Source organism: Coregonus clupeaformis, chromosome 15 (genome assembly GCF_020615455.1).
Source record: "Coregonus clupeaformis isolate EN_2021a chromosome 15, ASM2061545v1, whole genome shotgun sequence".
Taxonomy (NCBI): Eukaryota; Metazoa; Chordata; class Actinopteri; order Salmoniformes; family Salmonidae; genus Coregonus; species Coregonus clupeaformis.
Window position 1 is genome coordinate 42882149 of NC_059206.1, and position 16882 is coordinate 42899030.

General features: G+C 41.7%; 1 pseudogene; it reads right to left on the reverse strand.

Annotated features, from left to right (window-relative positions):
* Window positions 1–813: 813 nt before the first annotated feature.
* Window positions 814–16097, reverse strand: LOC121582402 (annotated as a pseudogene).
* Window positions 16098–16882: the final 785 nt, after the last annotated feature.

Consider the following 16882-nt stretch of genomic DNA (forward strand, 5'->3'; position numbering starts at 1 on the left):
TTGTTTCAGAAAACTGGTTGTCACACACAACTCAGGTAAGTGTGGGTCCACTCTCTTTTCAGACTGACGATCCAAGATTGAGAGCCTGCAGCCTTTGCTACAATGGATGATCCCAAAGCTTTCAACATCAAATTGTAAATATTCTATATTTACAGTGTCAATATCTGATAACATTTCCCACAGACAGACATTGCACAGAATATTTTGCCATTGCTATTTTTATCTGTTTTTATCTGCTGCACACAGAATCAGTATGAACTCTACAGACCAAGTCAATACATTCCTGTGGCTTGGGATTTCTCAAGAGAACACAAAGATATTTAAACTAGACATTCTTTATATTAGCAGTAAAGTTGGCCTAGAAAGGTACTGGGGAAATGATCAGATTAAAATGAGAGCTGACGTGTTGAAACAGATTTAAAAACGACATAAAGAACAACTTTGACTTGTACCGTGTATGCTTGTGATTTTAGCTGTACATGTAGTCTCAAAATCCTTCTCAAATATATTAGTTGTGTTCATGCCAACTCTCTTTTGGTTACTGAAAGTGATGTTAAAAATCATGTATGACCAAAGCTAAACTATATCAAGTATTTTACCCAAATAAAAACTTTTCCATTTCAGCGACTGACCCGTTCGTCTAAATCATTCCCACAAAGGGGGGCAATGGTGCAGTGCAATCCAAACACTGTACATTACATTGTCCTCATTAGGGACATGATATTCTCTCTCCCAATTCAGTTGTTTCTGTTACAGACCCCATGGAGGTTTGTGCTGCAAGAGTTGCATGTTGACGAGAATAAAATACTTACGTAGAGAACGCCAGAATATACTTTTATTCAAAGATTTCACGTGGGACAGCGTTTCTTTCCGAAATGGAACATTTCAGCCAAGGGAAGGGATGTATGAATTAAGAGACAGGCTATGTAACATGTGATGGGTTGGGGATGGTAGCAGGAGTAGGTAGGGTGTGGATGGCGTGGAAGGGAAAACACTAGAAAAGGCACTTTTTCACCTTCAGTAACCACAGATTTAAAAACCTAATTTTATAATGTAGAGAAAATAAGAGCCAGTCCCCACAGACCCACTAATGAGAGCATTGTAAACGAGACCGGTTTCTCTGTACAACACCAGCCAGACTTTTGCTTCCATCTGTGGGCCTATGGGAACAAAAACATTGAATTTGTTTTACTTCTTGGGGAGGTCAATCATCTCACAAACCTTTGTCGCTAATATATAAATAACACAGGCAAATGCTTACTAGCTTACGGCTAGTGCCCCCGCACTAGCAGGTCAAAATTGTGTGCAGTACAAAAAGCATGTAGGATCTTTAATTTAAAAAGTCTGATCATAACTGACTTGAACATTAGGCTACGAATATAACCTAATACGGTTACATTTGTTGATAATAAACAAATTATATTTTTGAGGTAAGGTGGTGTGTATAGAGTAATTCAGCAGTAGTTTCCCTTTCTGTTTACTAATACATTTACTTTATAATGTTAAACTTTTTGCAATTTTTTCTTCTGTTTGCATTCCTTCACACACATTCTTACAGCACTCCTTGATTTTCTTGTCATAGAATAAATCAACAACACATAAAACATCCAAAATATCAGTTTGCAGAATGCAAATAAATCTTTTAAAAATCCTGTTCAAAATGACAAGAAGCATTACTAGTTAATTGACCTTGACCAGCTGCAAGTAGTGCAGCAGATTTCCTGAGAATCAGCTGGCTGACGTAAGGCCATTGACACAGCTCATTGTTACGCCACAGGTCCACGCTGTGAACCGCTGTGCAGAAGAAGGGAAAGTAGTGATACCAGGTATGGTGCTGGTGGTAAATAACACCCCTGACTCTGTGTTGTAATGTTTCTGTTGTAAGTGTGAGGAAGTTGTCGGCCGGCTGGACAGAGAAGGCAGAGAACTGCAGGGTGGAGTTGTTGCTGGGACCTTGGGATCCAGGGGGCCTTACGTCAGGGGGATCTAGAAAATAATACAGAAAAAGAGGGTGATGTTTGCAGTAAGCGGTGGATGGGTTATGGATGGATTAAATGTCACCTCGGTGCAGAAGTATTGAGTTATTAACTGATGTTGAACCAATTACCTCGTTGTCCTGGTCTGACCGCTGCTGCTGAGGCTGCTGTTGTTGTTGCTGTTGCTCCTGAGCCTGATCCTCCTCCTGATTCTGGTTCTGGTTCTGCTGTCTCTCCCTCCAGGCTTGAAGGTTTAATTGCGGGATACTGTTGCAGTTAATGGGTCTGTTCTTACCCTCGGGGATTCTGAATGGGTCATTGGATACAACTGTAATGCCAGTGTTGTCACAGATGATCCGAGCCAAAGAGGCACGACTCAGGGCAGCCCTCTGAGCTGAGGTAAAGACGCCTGGGTTTTCATACCACAGCCTGGGGATCAACAAGCAAAAGGGATATGAGCGACACGTGCATACTCTGACAAACACATGCTGGAACAACCACTCTCTCTATTTCTCTCTCTCTCTCCATTTCTTTCTTTCTTTCTTTCTTTCTTTCTTTCTTTCTTTCTTTCTTTCTTTCTTTCTTTCTTTCTTTCTTTCTTTCTTTCTTTCTTTCTTTCTTTCTTTCTTTCTTTCTTTCTTTCTTTCTTTCTTTCTTTCTTTCTTGCTCCCTCTCCTTCTCTCTCTCTCTCTCTCTCTCTCTCTCTCTCTCTCTCTCTCTCTCTCTCTCTCTCTCTCTCTCTCTCTCTCTCTCTCTCTCTCTCTCTCTCTCTCTCTCTCTCTCTCTCTCTCTCTCTCTCCCTCTCCTTCTCTCACTCTCTCACGCTCCTTCTTTCGCTCTCTCTCTCTCTCAATTGCCAAAGCAAGTGAAATAGATAATAAACAATAATAAAGGTAATAAAAAGTGTACAGTAAATATTACACTCCAAAAGAATAAAGACATTTCAAATATCATATTATGTCTATATACAGTGTTGTAAAGATGTGCAAATAGTTAAAGTACAAAAGGGAAAATAAATAAACATAAATATGGGTTGTATTTACAATTGTGTTTGTTCTTCACTGGTTGCCCTTTTCTTGTGGCAACAGGTCACAAATCTTGCTGCTGTGAAAATTATCTTCCCCAAACCTGAAACTATGCCAGTTAGGCTCTACACCCATTGTAAAGCGGATTAATGTGCTTAATTTTAAGAAGTTATTTGGCCACTTTAGTTGTGATACAAACCTTATTAAAACATATAGGCCTATGGGCTAGGCTACATGAGGTGTGGGACTATGATATGAAAAAGTACCCAAAACAAGGCATAATTCACAAGTGATAATATATAATTCACAAGTGATAGGCTAATATTGTCACCCATCAGACTATTCTTGATTGAATCTTGTCTTTACATATACTAAATAATATGTGTGAAATTTGTTTTGATTTAGAATGGACCATTATCATGCACCTGTCTCTAAACAGGGGCAGGGGAAAAAATACATGTCATCTATGCTGTTCATTTTCATGCCAGCCAGGTAGGCTATACTCCTGTTGTAAAGAAAAGCAATGTGCTTAATATTAGGAAAGTTGAGAAATAAATATAGTAAGCCTATAGAAAGCTGATGGGATCCTCCTCTTTTTAATAGAGGCCATCACTCTGTTTTCTCACGCAATTGCATAGCCTATAGAAATGTTGCGCAACATGAGCTCATTGGCTCTCATTAAGTGTTTGATTAGATTTCCGATTACATTTGCATTGATGTCAGAGTGATTAGAGGGACAATAGAATGCTGAGTACCAGGCAGTTAGCAAGTTTGGTAGGCTACTAATGACCATCAGCAGCATCAGAGCTTGGAGAAGCCTAATTACCGTGACTGGTCACATGGAATTTGACTGCCTTCATGACTCGTGACCGCTGGTGTGGCGGTAATATGGTCACCGTAACAGCCCTATATCTGACTAAGATCATAACATGGTGTCAGAAGTGCTTTAACCTTGTCAAATATAAGACAGGAGAGATTATTTCACAGAAAATAATAATGTTCCTTGAGTTTTGCCTCGTCATTTAGTAGAGCAGCACAAGCGGAGCCGTTGCTATGGATAATCACAGACGCAGAGCCACCATTAGCAGCGCGCATGCAGAGCGCGCAGCGCGCAGGGAGCAAGTGACAGAGAGAGGAGCAGCTAATGGATTTACTAATGGAGGAATTTATTTCTGATTTCGGGTTTCAGGCAGGGCCTTAAATCTGGCAGAAGCAATCGGGCCTGGGTAGGGTAGGGCCTGACCGTCTCAGGCTTAAAATTCATCCCTGTGCAGGGCTCTAACACACATACATACACACCTGTCTCCCTGGCGGATCCTCTGGAACTGGGTGGCTATGAGGCAGGCGAAGAGAGGCCCGACGCGTCCTCCTCGTCACGAAGGGTTCAGCCACGCCCCCATCCACACATCAATGTTAGCTGGGGTGCCGTAGAGCTCCATCAGTCTGCGGGCCAGGTTTGTGTTGTTCAGAACCACAGCCAGCTGAACCTGGTTCTTAGGAGTTGAGAGTCCACAGTATTTTCGCCAAGCATTGTAGCCTAGGTTGGGGGACAGAAATAAAATAATTAGTGCATGGAACAGATTGATAGAGCTATATTTAGGATGAGAAAAATGAAAAATATTAATCTTGTAGGCAATATTTCCTCCCCAACAGATTTGGTGTCAATAGATCTACTCTGCTGAAAAAAACTGCATAGACTGGTCATGCTGGTCACCAGCCTTCGCTGTGTTTTGGACACTGGTGTAATAAAATCTAAATAAAATAAAACATGTATTTGTCACGTGCCGAATACAACGGGTGTAGACTTTACCGTGAAATGCTTGCATCACAACGATGCAAAGTAAAAATACAAAAATAAAATACACAACAATGGAGGTATATAAAGGGAGTAGTACCAAATCAATGTGCAGGGGTACGAGGTAATTGAGGTAGATATGTAGATGAAGGCAGGGTAAAGTGACTAGGCATCAGGATAGATAATAATAAAAAGTAAATAAAGAACAGAGTAGCAGCAGCAAATGATGAATGTAAAAGTGTGTGTGTATGTGTGTGTGTGTTTGCGTCGTATGCGTGTGTTTGTTACGTGTGTGTGCGTATGTAGTGTGAATGTGTGTGGGTTTTGTGTGAGAGTGTCAGTGTAGTGTGTGTGAGTGTGTATATTATGTGTATATATATTCTTGTGAGTGTGCGATAGGGTCAGTGCAGATAGTCAGGGAACCATTTAATGAACTATTTAGCAGTCTTATGGCTATTAAGCAGTCTTATGACTTGGGGGTAGAATCTGTCTCGGAGCCTGTTGGTCCGAGAGCCGATGCTCCGGTACCGTTTGCCGGATGGTAGCAGAATAAACAGTCTATGGCTTGGTGACTAGAGTCTTTGGCAATTTTTCGACCAGCCTTCGCTGTGTTTTGGACACTGGTGACCAGTGTACCACCATATGCTGGTCACCAGCAAAACCAGCATCAAACTGCTTAATTATTTAAGCCAATACATTAAATAAATCATAATGGCTTACTTTGAGGACCTAGTTTTTCCCTAATACAGTGGCCACATCAGGCCTGCAAGTCACATTATGCTGGCTTGCAAAGTGATGTTTAATTCCTATTGGAATCCAGCCAGAGTGGGGATATCCAAATGTTTAAACTTTTATTCAACCACAATCTGCATTCAGAATGACTGCCCGGGTTAGAAAGATTAATAAATGAGACTACCTAAACACTCTAAACTGGAACAACCATCTCAGTAACAGATGCAATAAGTCCAACTAACATATTGGATTAGTTTAGAATGTATTTATCTTTGTGTAGTATAACATTCATTAATCAATCAATGTACATATTGAAACAAACAATTCTAAAAATCTAACTGCAATAGAGCATGCTGGGAAATATGATAATGATAGGAGTGGTTTTGCCAGACCAGCTTGATCAGCTAGCTAGAGCATGCTGGACCAGCATAGACCAGCATGGACCAGCTTGGTCACAAGCATACCAGCATCCCCAGCATACCAGCATAAGATGGTCACCAGCAAACCAGCATACCAGTATGAGCTGGTCACCAGCACACCAGCATACCAGTATGAGCTGGTCACCAGCACACCAGCATACCAGTATGAGCTGGTCACCAGCACACCAGCCTAACCAGCTAAACTATGATGGTCAGACCAGCTTGACCAGCAAAGACCAGCATGGATAAGAATAGACCAGGATGAAACCAGCTTGAAATTTAGGCTGGTCTATGCTGTTTTTTTCAGCAAGGTATGTAAAGGATTAGCTGTAAGTATAACGTTAGAAATGTGTTTATCTGTGGTATCAGAATGGCGGTATAGGGACGTGTGTACCAAGCAGGCCATGGTCACGTCCACGCTGCATGTTGAGGGAGCCCAGGTCCAGAGCCAGGTGTCGTACGAACTGGAAGAGTCTCTCCCTCAGAGCGTCCACCATCATGTGATCCTGGGTGTTCAGCTTAGCAGGCCGACCCACCAGACCTCGGATCAGAGGGTCGATACCACCTAAAGGTGGACAAAAAGAGAATTGAATATTTAAATGTTTAACCTTTTCCACCATCAAAGTCAATTAGCATCCCTATGAGTATCTCCCACCACTCACCCTCAAACACCAGCCTCCAGGGGGTGAAGAAAGCCTTGAACAGAGGCACACTGGGGAAGTTGGCATTTTCCCTGTAGTTGCTGTCCAGGCGGGACAACATGGGCTGGATGGCCAGGTGGGCAAAGCGGTACGCTGCTGTAGCAAACACGTTGGCAATGCTGGGATCAATCTTCTCATCGTAACCAGGGTAACTGCCGAGCTGGCGGGCCATGATGTCTGGGCCCACGATGTGCGGCAGGTAGTCCCGGAACACAAACACCTAGGAGGGATTGAGAGGAATAGAGTGAGAGAGACACAATTTTAGGTGTCTATGTGATAGGGAAGCTGTGTCTGTGAGAATATTCTAGAATATTTCCATGTGTAAGAATGAGAAGCAAAGGGAAAGAGAGTGTGTGTTAGAGAGTATGCACTGGACAAGTAGCGGAGAGAAGGAACTGACACCATGAGTATTAGTGATATGTGTCTATTTGTGGTACCTGGGTGTAGGCGCCCATGATCTTACGGGCCTCCTGATAGAGTGTCTCAGCATCCCATTGTGGGTTGAGACGACGCAGGGCACGGGCCAGACGGTTGTGCTCACGCATGAACATTGTGTGAATAGATGTCAAGGCTATGTTCTCATCCACACGGACATCACCTGGCAGACATAGACTTACTGGTTAAGCCAAATAGTGATTGAGATGAACATCATACACATTGTTTGTCTGTATCCAGACAACTATTGTACATTAAAGTCAAATAATTACTCTAATTAAAGTTCTCTCTCTTTGTGTAATTCTGTTCCTTAGACTTCCTTAGTCCCATTGCAGTCAAAAATGTGATTTTCCTGTGTTTTAGATATATTTCCACACCGTTAAATTGTGAACATGATAATGCCCTTTTAGTGTAAGAGCTGTTTGAAAAGACTGCCTGAAATTTCCGCCTGTTTTGATGGCATTGAGTTTTGGTGATTAGTTAATAGACCAATAAGAAAGAGAGTTCCAAACCTCTCTGCCAATAACTGCTAGTTTTCAGTTTCCCCCTACCCACTCAGACCACTCCCAGACAGTCCTAGCTAAATTATTGCTTGAGAAATTTCTCTTGGTAAGAAGCTATCTTTGTTTATTTTTGAAAATGTTGATTAAAAACAATCACAAGAAGGTACTTAATTGTTGCCCAGAAGTTATATGATATTGAGAAAAAAAACGGCTGCATTGGGCCTATAACCTAAATATATACTTTCACTTAAATATACACTGATTGTACAAAATGTTAGGGACACCTGCTCTTTCCACAACATAGACTGACCAGGTGAATCCAGGTGAAAGTTTTGATCCCTTATTGATGTCACCTGTTAAATCCACTTCAATCAGTGTAGATGAAGGGGAAGAGACAGGTTAAAGAATGATTTTTAAGCCTTGAGACAATTAAGACATGGATTGTGTATGTGCGCCATTCAGAGGGTGAATGGGCAAGACAAAATATTTAAGTGCCTTTGAACGGGGTATGGTAGTTAGTGCCAGGCGCACCGGTTTGTGTCAAGAACTGCGACGCTGCTGGGTTTTTCACGCTCAACATTTTCCTGTGTGTATCAAGAATGGTCCACCACCCAAACGGACATCCAGTCAACTTGACACAACTGTGGGAAGCATTGGCGTCAACATGGGCCAGCATCCCTGTGGAATGCTTTCAACACCTTGTAGAGTCCATGCCCCGACTAATTGAGGCTGTTCTGAGGGCAAAAGGGGGTGCAACTTAAAATTAGGAAGATGGTCTACTCTTCAGAGAAACAAAGTTAAAAGGCTAACCTGCAATGAAGCAGGGCACCTCCTTGGCATTGGTGTCGTTGGTGACTCTCTGGCGGGTGGCACACATGTTCCCCATCACTTTCGTGAAGGGTAGCAGGTTGCGCCCGTTGTCTGTGAACTCTTTGTTGACACGCAGCAGGCCACCATCGTTGGTGAGGTCACGGAGGTCACGCGCCAACCCCTCCTCAGAGCCGTACACCTGCCCCAAGTCCAGGAAGGCCGTGAGAGCATTGATCTGCTCCCTCTTATTGGCCACACCACCAAAATTGAAAGCAGACTCTCCTGTGCCGCACACGGGCGCTGATCGGAAGACCGGGATGCAGCTGTCTGTGCCATTGGGCAAGCGTTGGTCTCTGGGAGGAATCTGGTCATGGAGGAAACAACAGAAGTTGAAGACCTAATAATCTATGGACCATGGACACACTCTTAGAAAAAAAAGGTGCTCAGTAGAACCATACAGGGTTGTTCGGTTTGTCCCCATAGGGGATCTGTTTTTGGTGCTGGGTAGAACCATTTGCAGAGCGTTCTATCTAGAACCCTCTATGTAGGGTTTTTCAAAGAACCTCATGTTTATGGTTCTACTTAGAACCGGTTTGTGTCAAGAACTACAACGCTACTGGGTTTTTCACGCTCAACAGTTTCCTGTGTGTATCAAGAATGTTCCACCACCAATCAGCCTATTACCAACCCAAATTGTGTTTGATCAGATACAATGCTATTTTACAGTAAACAAATTGACAACAGACTTTCAGCATGCTGATAGGGAAGGACATTCACAAGCACAGCACTTACACAAATGACTGATGATTGGCTGAGAGAAATTGATGATAAAAAGATTGTGGGGGCTGTTTTGTTAGACTTCAGTGCGGCTTTTGACATTATCGATCATAGTCTGCTGCTGGAAAACGTATGTGTTATGACTTTACACCCCCTGCTATATTGTGGATAAAGAGTCTAACAGAACACAGAGGGTGTTCTTTAATGGAAGCCTCTCCAACATAATCCAGGTAGAATCAGGAATTCCCCAGGGCAGCTGTCTAGGCCCCTTACTTTTTTCAATCTTTACTAACGACATGCCACTAGCTTTCAGTAAAACCAGTGTGTCTATATATGCGGATGACTCAACACTATACACGTCAGCTACTACAGCGACTGAAATGACTGCAACACTTAACAAAGAGTTGCAGTTAGTTTCAGAATGGGTGGCAAGGAATAAGTTAGACCTAAATATTTAAAAAACTAAAAGCATTGTATTTGGGACAAATTATTCACCAAACCCTAAACCTCCACTAAATCTTGTAATGAATAATGTGGAAATTGAGCAAGTTGAGTTGACTAAACTGCTTGGAGTAACCCTGGATTGTAAACTGTCATGGTCAAAACATATTGATTCAACCGTAGCTAAGATGGGGAAAAGTGTATCCATAATAAACCGCTACTCTGCCTTCTTAACAGCACTATCAACAAGGCAGGTCCTACAGGCCCTAGTTTGTTGCACCTGGACAACTGTTCAGTTGTGTGGTCAGGTGCCACTTAGAAAAATTGCAATTGGCTCAGAACAGGGCAGCATGGCTGGCCCTTGGATGTACACAGAGAGCTAACATTAATAATATGCATGTTAATCTCTCCTGGCTCAAAGTGGAAGAGAGATTGACTTCATCACTACTTGTATTTGTGAGAGGTATTGACATGTTGAATGCACCGAGCTGTCTGTTTGAACTATTGGCACACAGCGACCCATTGTTGTTAAATAACCACAAGGCTGTGCTTCTATACTCTGGCACAGCATATGATTACTTCCTTACTACAGAAGAGAGCCCAGCAAAAGCTGGTCAGACCTGTGGTCTATTGGGCTTGGTATTACTTAACACAGCTCGGACACCCATGCATACCCCACAAGACATGCCACCAGAGGTCTCTTCACAGTCCCCAAGTCCAGAACAGACTATGGGAGGCGCACAGTACTACATAGAGCCATGACTACATGGAACTCTATTCCACATCAAGTAACTGCTGCAAGCAGTAGAATCAGATGTAAAAAAATTAAAAAAATAAAGATAAAAATACACCTTATGGAACTACGGGGACTGTGAAGAGACACACACACACAGGCATAGACACATGCATACACACAATAACATACGCACTATACACACACGTACACATGGATTTTGTGTTGTAGATATGTGGTAGTAGAGTAGGGGCCTGAGGGCACACACTTAATGTGTTGTGAAATCTGTTGTAAATGTATTGTAATGTATTTTGTATAACAGCCTTAATTTTGCTGGACCCCAGGAAAAGTAAATGCTGCCTTGGCAGCAGCTAATGGGGATCCATAATAAATACAAATACAAATACCACCCAAAGGACATCCAGCCAACTTGACATAACTGTAGGAAGCATTGGAGTCAACATGGGTCAGCATCCCTGTGGAATGCTTTCAACACCTTGTAGAGTCCATGCCCGACGAATTGAGGCTGTTCTGAGGGCAAAAGGGGGGTGGGAGTGCAACTCAATATTAGGAAGGTGTTCCTAATGTTAGGTATACTCAGTGTATATCATATGACCTTTCTTTGACGGCCTAATTACACCCTAACACAGTAGTGTTAGGAATCTCCTGGTTTACAGGCCACATCAGGCCTGAAAGTCACATTATGCTGGCTTGCAAAGTGATGTGTAATTCCTATTGGAGACCAGCCAGAGTTAGGATATACAACAAGTGGAATTGTTAATCACCCGCAACCTGCACTCAGAATGACTGCCAGGGTAGGCAAGGTTGAATACTGAGACTATGGGTGCAATAAATCCAATTACTAACAGATTGGATTAGTTTAGAAAACTGTATGTTATTTATCTTCGTGTAGCATAAAATTAATCAACCAATCAATGTACTTCCAAAAACACAGACATTACAGTAAAACAAACAATTCTGAAAATCTCTCTGCAATAGAGCATGCTGGGAAATATTATATATGGTTCTATGTAAAACCCTCGTTGCCTTCCAAATAATCCTTCTTGCCTTCCAAAGAATCATCAAAGAACCCGTTCTTCTGACCAAAACGGTTCTTGGTAGAACCCTATCCCTCCGCAAAGAACCCGTTTGGAACCCTTTTTTGTAAGAATGTAGAAAAGGGCAAGATATACAGGGATGACTGCATGCAGTCATTGTGCATGCTGTAAGTGTAAGTCTGTGGGATGTGATGTGAGAGCTGTGACTGACCTGGATGGGGAAACAGGGTTCGGAACGTTCACAGCTCTTGTCACAGTCCAGGCCGTTGCTGAAGGAGCGGATGCTGGGGGAGAAGGGCGTGAACGTCAGGTCATGGTCGTTCCACTGGCCAAAGAAGGTGACCATGTGTGTGAGCTCGTGATCGCTCTCTACACCAGCATCATTGGTTGCCAGGATACGGTTAGAGACATCCCTTACCTGCACACAGGGAGGGAAGGAGGGAAAGAGGGAGAAGGATAAATATAATGATGTTACTTTATATATAACTTGTGGTGACATAGTAGCAGTTATTCCAAATATATTTTTTCTCGTCATACCAGAGGGAGCATAAAGTTGTTGAAGCGCGTGTTTCGGTCCCAGCCATTGGGTTGAGAGACCCCATCGTCATACTGAGCAGGCAGCCAACGAGTGAAGGGTGTATTTGAGGCTCCAAGACGAGGGTAATTCCTGATAAGCATGAAGAAAATACACACCAGAATTTAGAAACCTCACTTGAGGAACTCAAGGGACATGACCTTATCTCCTGCAGCCTATGCACTCAGCCAGTCCTCAGACATAGTGTACACGAACATGAACATCCCCTTACATTCCACCCTACACAACTTCTGTGTGCAAGGCTTTCAAATTGTTGTGTGAAAGTATTCAACCCGCCAGCCCTGGTGCTCTTACAGGTTGTTGCAGACGCTGGTTGCTGTGCGGTACTTGTTAACATTGGGTGTGGTGTGGCAGGAGGGTTTGCTGACACGAGCTGCACAGCCAGTTACCCGGACAATGGTGTTTAGCTCCTCTGGTGTGAGCAGGTCTGAGAAACAAGAGCGAGGGATAAGAAAGAGTTGTATGTGTACTTACTACCACTGTGTGTCTATATCTGAGTGAATATGAATTCTGAATTTCTCACAGAGTGAATGTGTGTGTAGGTATGTATGACCGTGTGTGACTGACCTGTTGCGTTGAGCGAGCGTTTGTGCAACCTGTGCGTGCTGTGGACCTTCTCATGGATCAGTCTCAGGGTGTTCTCCAGGTAGTCTGCAGACCGTACAGCAGAGCGTGTGTCCCTGGCAGGCTGCTTCAGGAGACGCAGGACATCTGATGGCCTGGTGGACTGCCCACGCACTCTCTCCAGACTCCTGAGTTATGGACAAGAAGCTGACAGAGTTATGAACAGAAACATGGCCCTGCAGTTGAATAAAAACTCAGTGTAGAGGCAGATTTAGTATTAAGGCCATACAAATGTAATTAAATGTTTAACGGATGCCCCTCTTCCTTTCCTAAAAAATAAAATACAAATACAAATCTGAAAAATTGAAAAATGTACTGAAAAATTGCATGGTTATGGCAAGAATTATATCGAGATACACAACTTCCTCTCTGATTGTGGCTGAACTATACCTCTTTAAGGCTGCCTCAAGAGGCTAATATTTCTTGATTAGGTTGCTCAGTGTTGAACTAAGGTTACTATAGAACTTAACATGAGGGTCTACAAAAAAAATTCTCTAGCCTCACTTTAAAAATTAAAACAAATATGTTAATTATTTCATAAAATGGGTATGGCCTAATCATTAGAAATGATTAGAAATTGAAATGATAAAATATAAATTATGAAACTATTATTATTTTCTAAAGGAAATACAAAAAGTAAAATAAAGGGAAATAAGGAGGAATAAGAAAGACTACCGTAATAAATAAATAAAAGTAAATCCATCTCTTAGACTGAGTGAGAAAATGTTGCTAATTGCACACAGTGACACTAGTGCTGCTATCTACAAAGACAACTGTCAGATTCACCCACTTTTCTCTGGAGTACTTGTAAGCTTCATCTACGAGTCTCTTTGCCTCCTCCACTGAACTTTGAATGAAAGGGCCACCCAAACTTTCCTCTGTAGACAGGGCTGGCTGGCTGAACATCATGCACAACCCTAATGCCAGGAGGGAGGGAAACGGCTTCATCTCTGGAAAGCAAAAAGGGGCGTTCATCAGATACCGTCCTTAAAAAAAACATCCCACTGGGCACACCATGTCATTTCAGTGTGGATAATTGGGTCATATTTGTTTGAGACGTTGATCAATGAGATTTCAACCAATATTCACCCATTCAAAAAGACAGCCAGAAGTTAGTTGAATTTATCTCTATGCTTTCAACCATCTAAAAGCACAACTGTCTATCACTGCGCTTTCTACCCCCAAGCCATAACAATTAATCAAATGGCCACCCGGACTATTTACATTGACACCCCCCCATCCATTTGTTTTTACACTGCTGCTACCCGCTGTCTATTATCTATGTATAGTCACTTTACCCCTACCTACATGTCCAAATTACCTTGACTAACCGGTACCCCCTGTATATAGCCTCGTTATTGTTATTTTATTGTGTTAATTTTTATAATTTTTTACTTTCGTTTATTTGGAGAAAAAAAAATCTTAACTCTTTCTTGAACTGCATTGTTGGTTAAGGGCTTGTAAGCATTTCATGGTAAGGTTTACACCTGTTGTATTCGGCGCATGTGACAAATAAAGTTTGATTTGATTTGATTTAAAAGCACACTAAAGTTCAAATGGGAATACAATGTCAGATGTTTTGTTTATTTATACATCAGATTCATGTGTTATTGCTGTTCTGTTCAACGCAACCAAATACCAACATTTGAAGGACATTTATCTTCTACTTGGATAGTTCCATCTGTGCCACTGACTCATTCTGGCTTTAATTCCAGTTTGTCTACAAATTAATAATTTATATGTTGGATTCACATCTCCATCTAATATTTTTTTTTAAATAAGTTAAGTCTAAGATAAAGAATAGGACTACAGCTGCATTGCTTGCTGTTTGGGGTTTTGGGCTGGGTTTCTGTATAGCACTTTATGACATCTGCTGATGTAAAAAGGGCTTCATGAATACAATTTGATTGATTGATTGATTGACTAAATCAAATCAAATCAAACTTTAAATGCAGTAAAAAAAAAAAAAAGAAGATGTTGTCCTATTCTTTAACTTATATTTTTGGTTGAGATGGAGACGTGAATCCAACATATAAGCTATGAATTTGTAAACAAACTATAATTAAAGCCAGACTGCGCAGATGTGACTATCCTAGCAGAATGTTGATATTTGGTTGTGTTGACAACCAAACACAATTCAATATCACTAAATATCATTACATTTGAAATCAACCGGAGCTTGAAACCCTAAGCCTATTGTATTGTCTATTTTTAGTTGAATTCTGGTTTGAATTTCATCAATAGCTGTTGATTACTTTGCAAACGCTATACACCGAGTATACAAAACATTAAGAACACCTGCTCTTTCCATGACATAGACTGACCAGGTGAATCCAGGTGAAAGCTATTATCCTTTATTGATGTCACTTGTTTAAATCCACTTCAATCAGTGTAGATAAAGGGAAGGAGACAGGTTAAAGAAGGATTTTTAAGCGTTTAGGCAATTGAGAAATGGATTGTGTATGTGTGCCATTAGGAGGGTGAACGGGCAAGACAAAATATTTAAGTGCCTTTGAACGGGGTATGGTAGTATGTGCCAGGCGCACCGGTTTCTGTCAAGAACTGCAACGTTGCTGGGTTTTTCACGCTCAACAGTTTCCCGTGTGTATCAAGAATGGTCCACCACGCAAAGGACATCCAGCCAACTTTACACAGAGTCCATGCCACGACGAATTGAGGCTGTTCTGAGGGCAAAAGGAAGATGTTCCTAATGTTTGGTATACTCAGTGTATAGGCCTAAATAGCATCATTGATGATATATGAGTGATAAAGTATGGTCACATTTAATTTCCCCTGTTAAACCTTCCCTTTGGAATGACTTTGATAGCAACAGTGAATCTATTTAGTTTTTAAGTGGAGATCTCTCAACAATCATTCTCACCATTGCACAATGGTAATAGTCTAACAAATATCATAACTAAGCGGGACTGGGCTTGGTTAAAACCCTGGATGGGAGACCAAAGGGTAGCTGTAGATAGATACATTCTCCAGTAGGAGGTGCTGCACAGACATTTTTTTCTTTCTGATAGTGGATATAACGTTGAAGATCTGACGTTGTTTTAAGGTACAAATTCAACATATTTGTCAATGTTGAAATTTGGTTACCATGATGACATAATCATGTGGTTGAAATGTCACCCTCAAAACAACAGTGTATGTATTTCCGTTGAAACAATGTTGATTCAACAGTTTGTGCCCAGTGGGATGCTGCTCTCTTAAATGTAATGTGCACATCTTTTTGTGCATAGCGGTTTTTCAGATTGTGTGAGAGAAATTCACAAAATACTTTTGCACGCAATATTAACATTAATAACACATTCATGCAGGGGTCAGAATTACTATGGATAATAGAAAAACAAAAATTAAACCTGATTATCAGACAAGACAAGAGAAACATAGTGAATAAAAGTGTATAAAATTGTCTTACCTCTGTTTTAAAAACTGTTGTTGTGAAGTCTTGTTGAGAAGTCAACTCTTGTCTGAAGATGTATGGTGCTCTCTCTCTATTCTATATATAGTCAATCTTGCAAAGCCTCGCCCCCTGTCATGTCATTTCTCAGATGTCTGACTGTGAATATATTTCCTTATTCCTTCCGACAAGTCTGCCCTTGATTTGTCTGATAATGTGGAGCCATCAACATAAATTGCATTTCATTGACCATAAATAAATGACTTTACTCTCACCTTCAAATGCTTCCTGTAGTTGTTGATCAGTCTCTCACGTCGCTGTGGAGGAATTTTGGCCCACTCTTCCATGCAGAACTGCTTTAACTCAGTGACGTGTGGGTTTTCAAGCATGAACTGCTCATTTCAAGTCCTGCCACAACATCTCAATTGGGATTAGGTCTGGACTTTGACTAGGCCATTCCAAAACGTCCAATTTGTTGCTTTTTAGCAATTTTCATGTAGACTTGATTGTGTGTTTTGGATCATTGTCTTGCTGCATGACCCAGCTGTGCTTCAGCTTCAGCTCACAGACGGATGGTCTGACATTCTCCTGTAGAATTCTCTGATACAGAGCAGAATTCATGGTTCCTTCTATTAAGGCAAGTCGTCCAGGTCCTGAGGCAGCAAAGCATCCCCAAACCATCACACCACCACCACCATGCTTGACCTTTGGTATGATGTTCTTACTGTGGAATGCAGTGTTTGGTTTTCGCCAGGCATAATGGGACCCATCTCGTCCAAAAAGTTGACTCAAGTTTGCCAAAAAGCACCTGGATGATCATCAAGACACTTGGAAGAACGTTCTATGGAC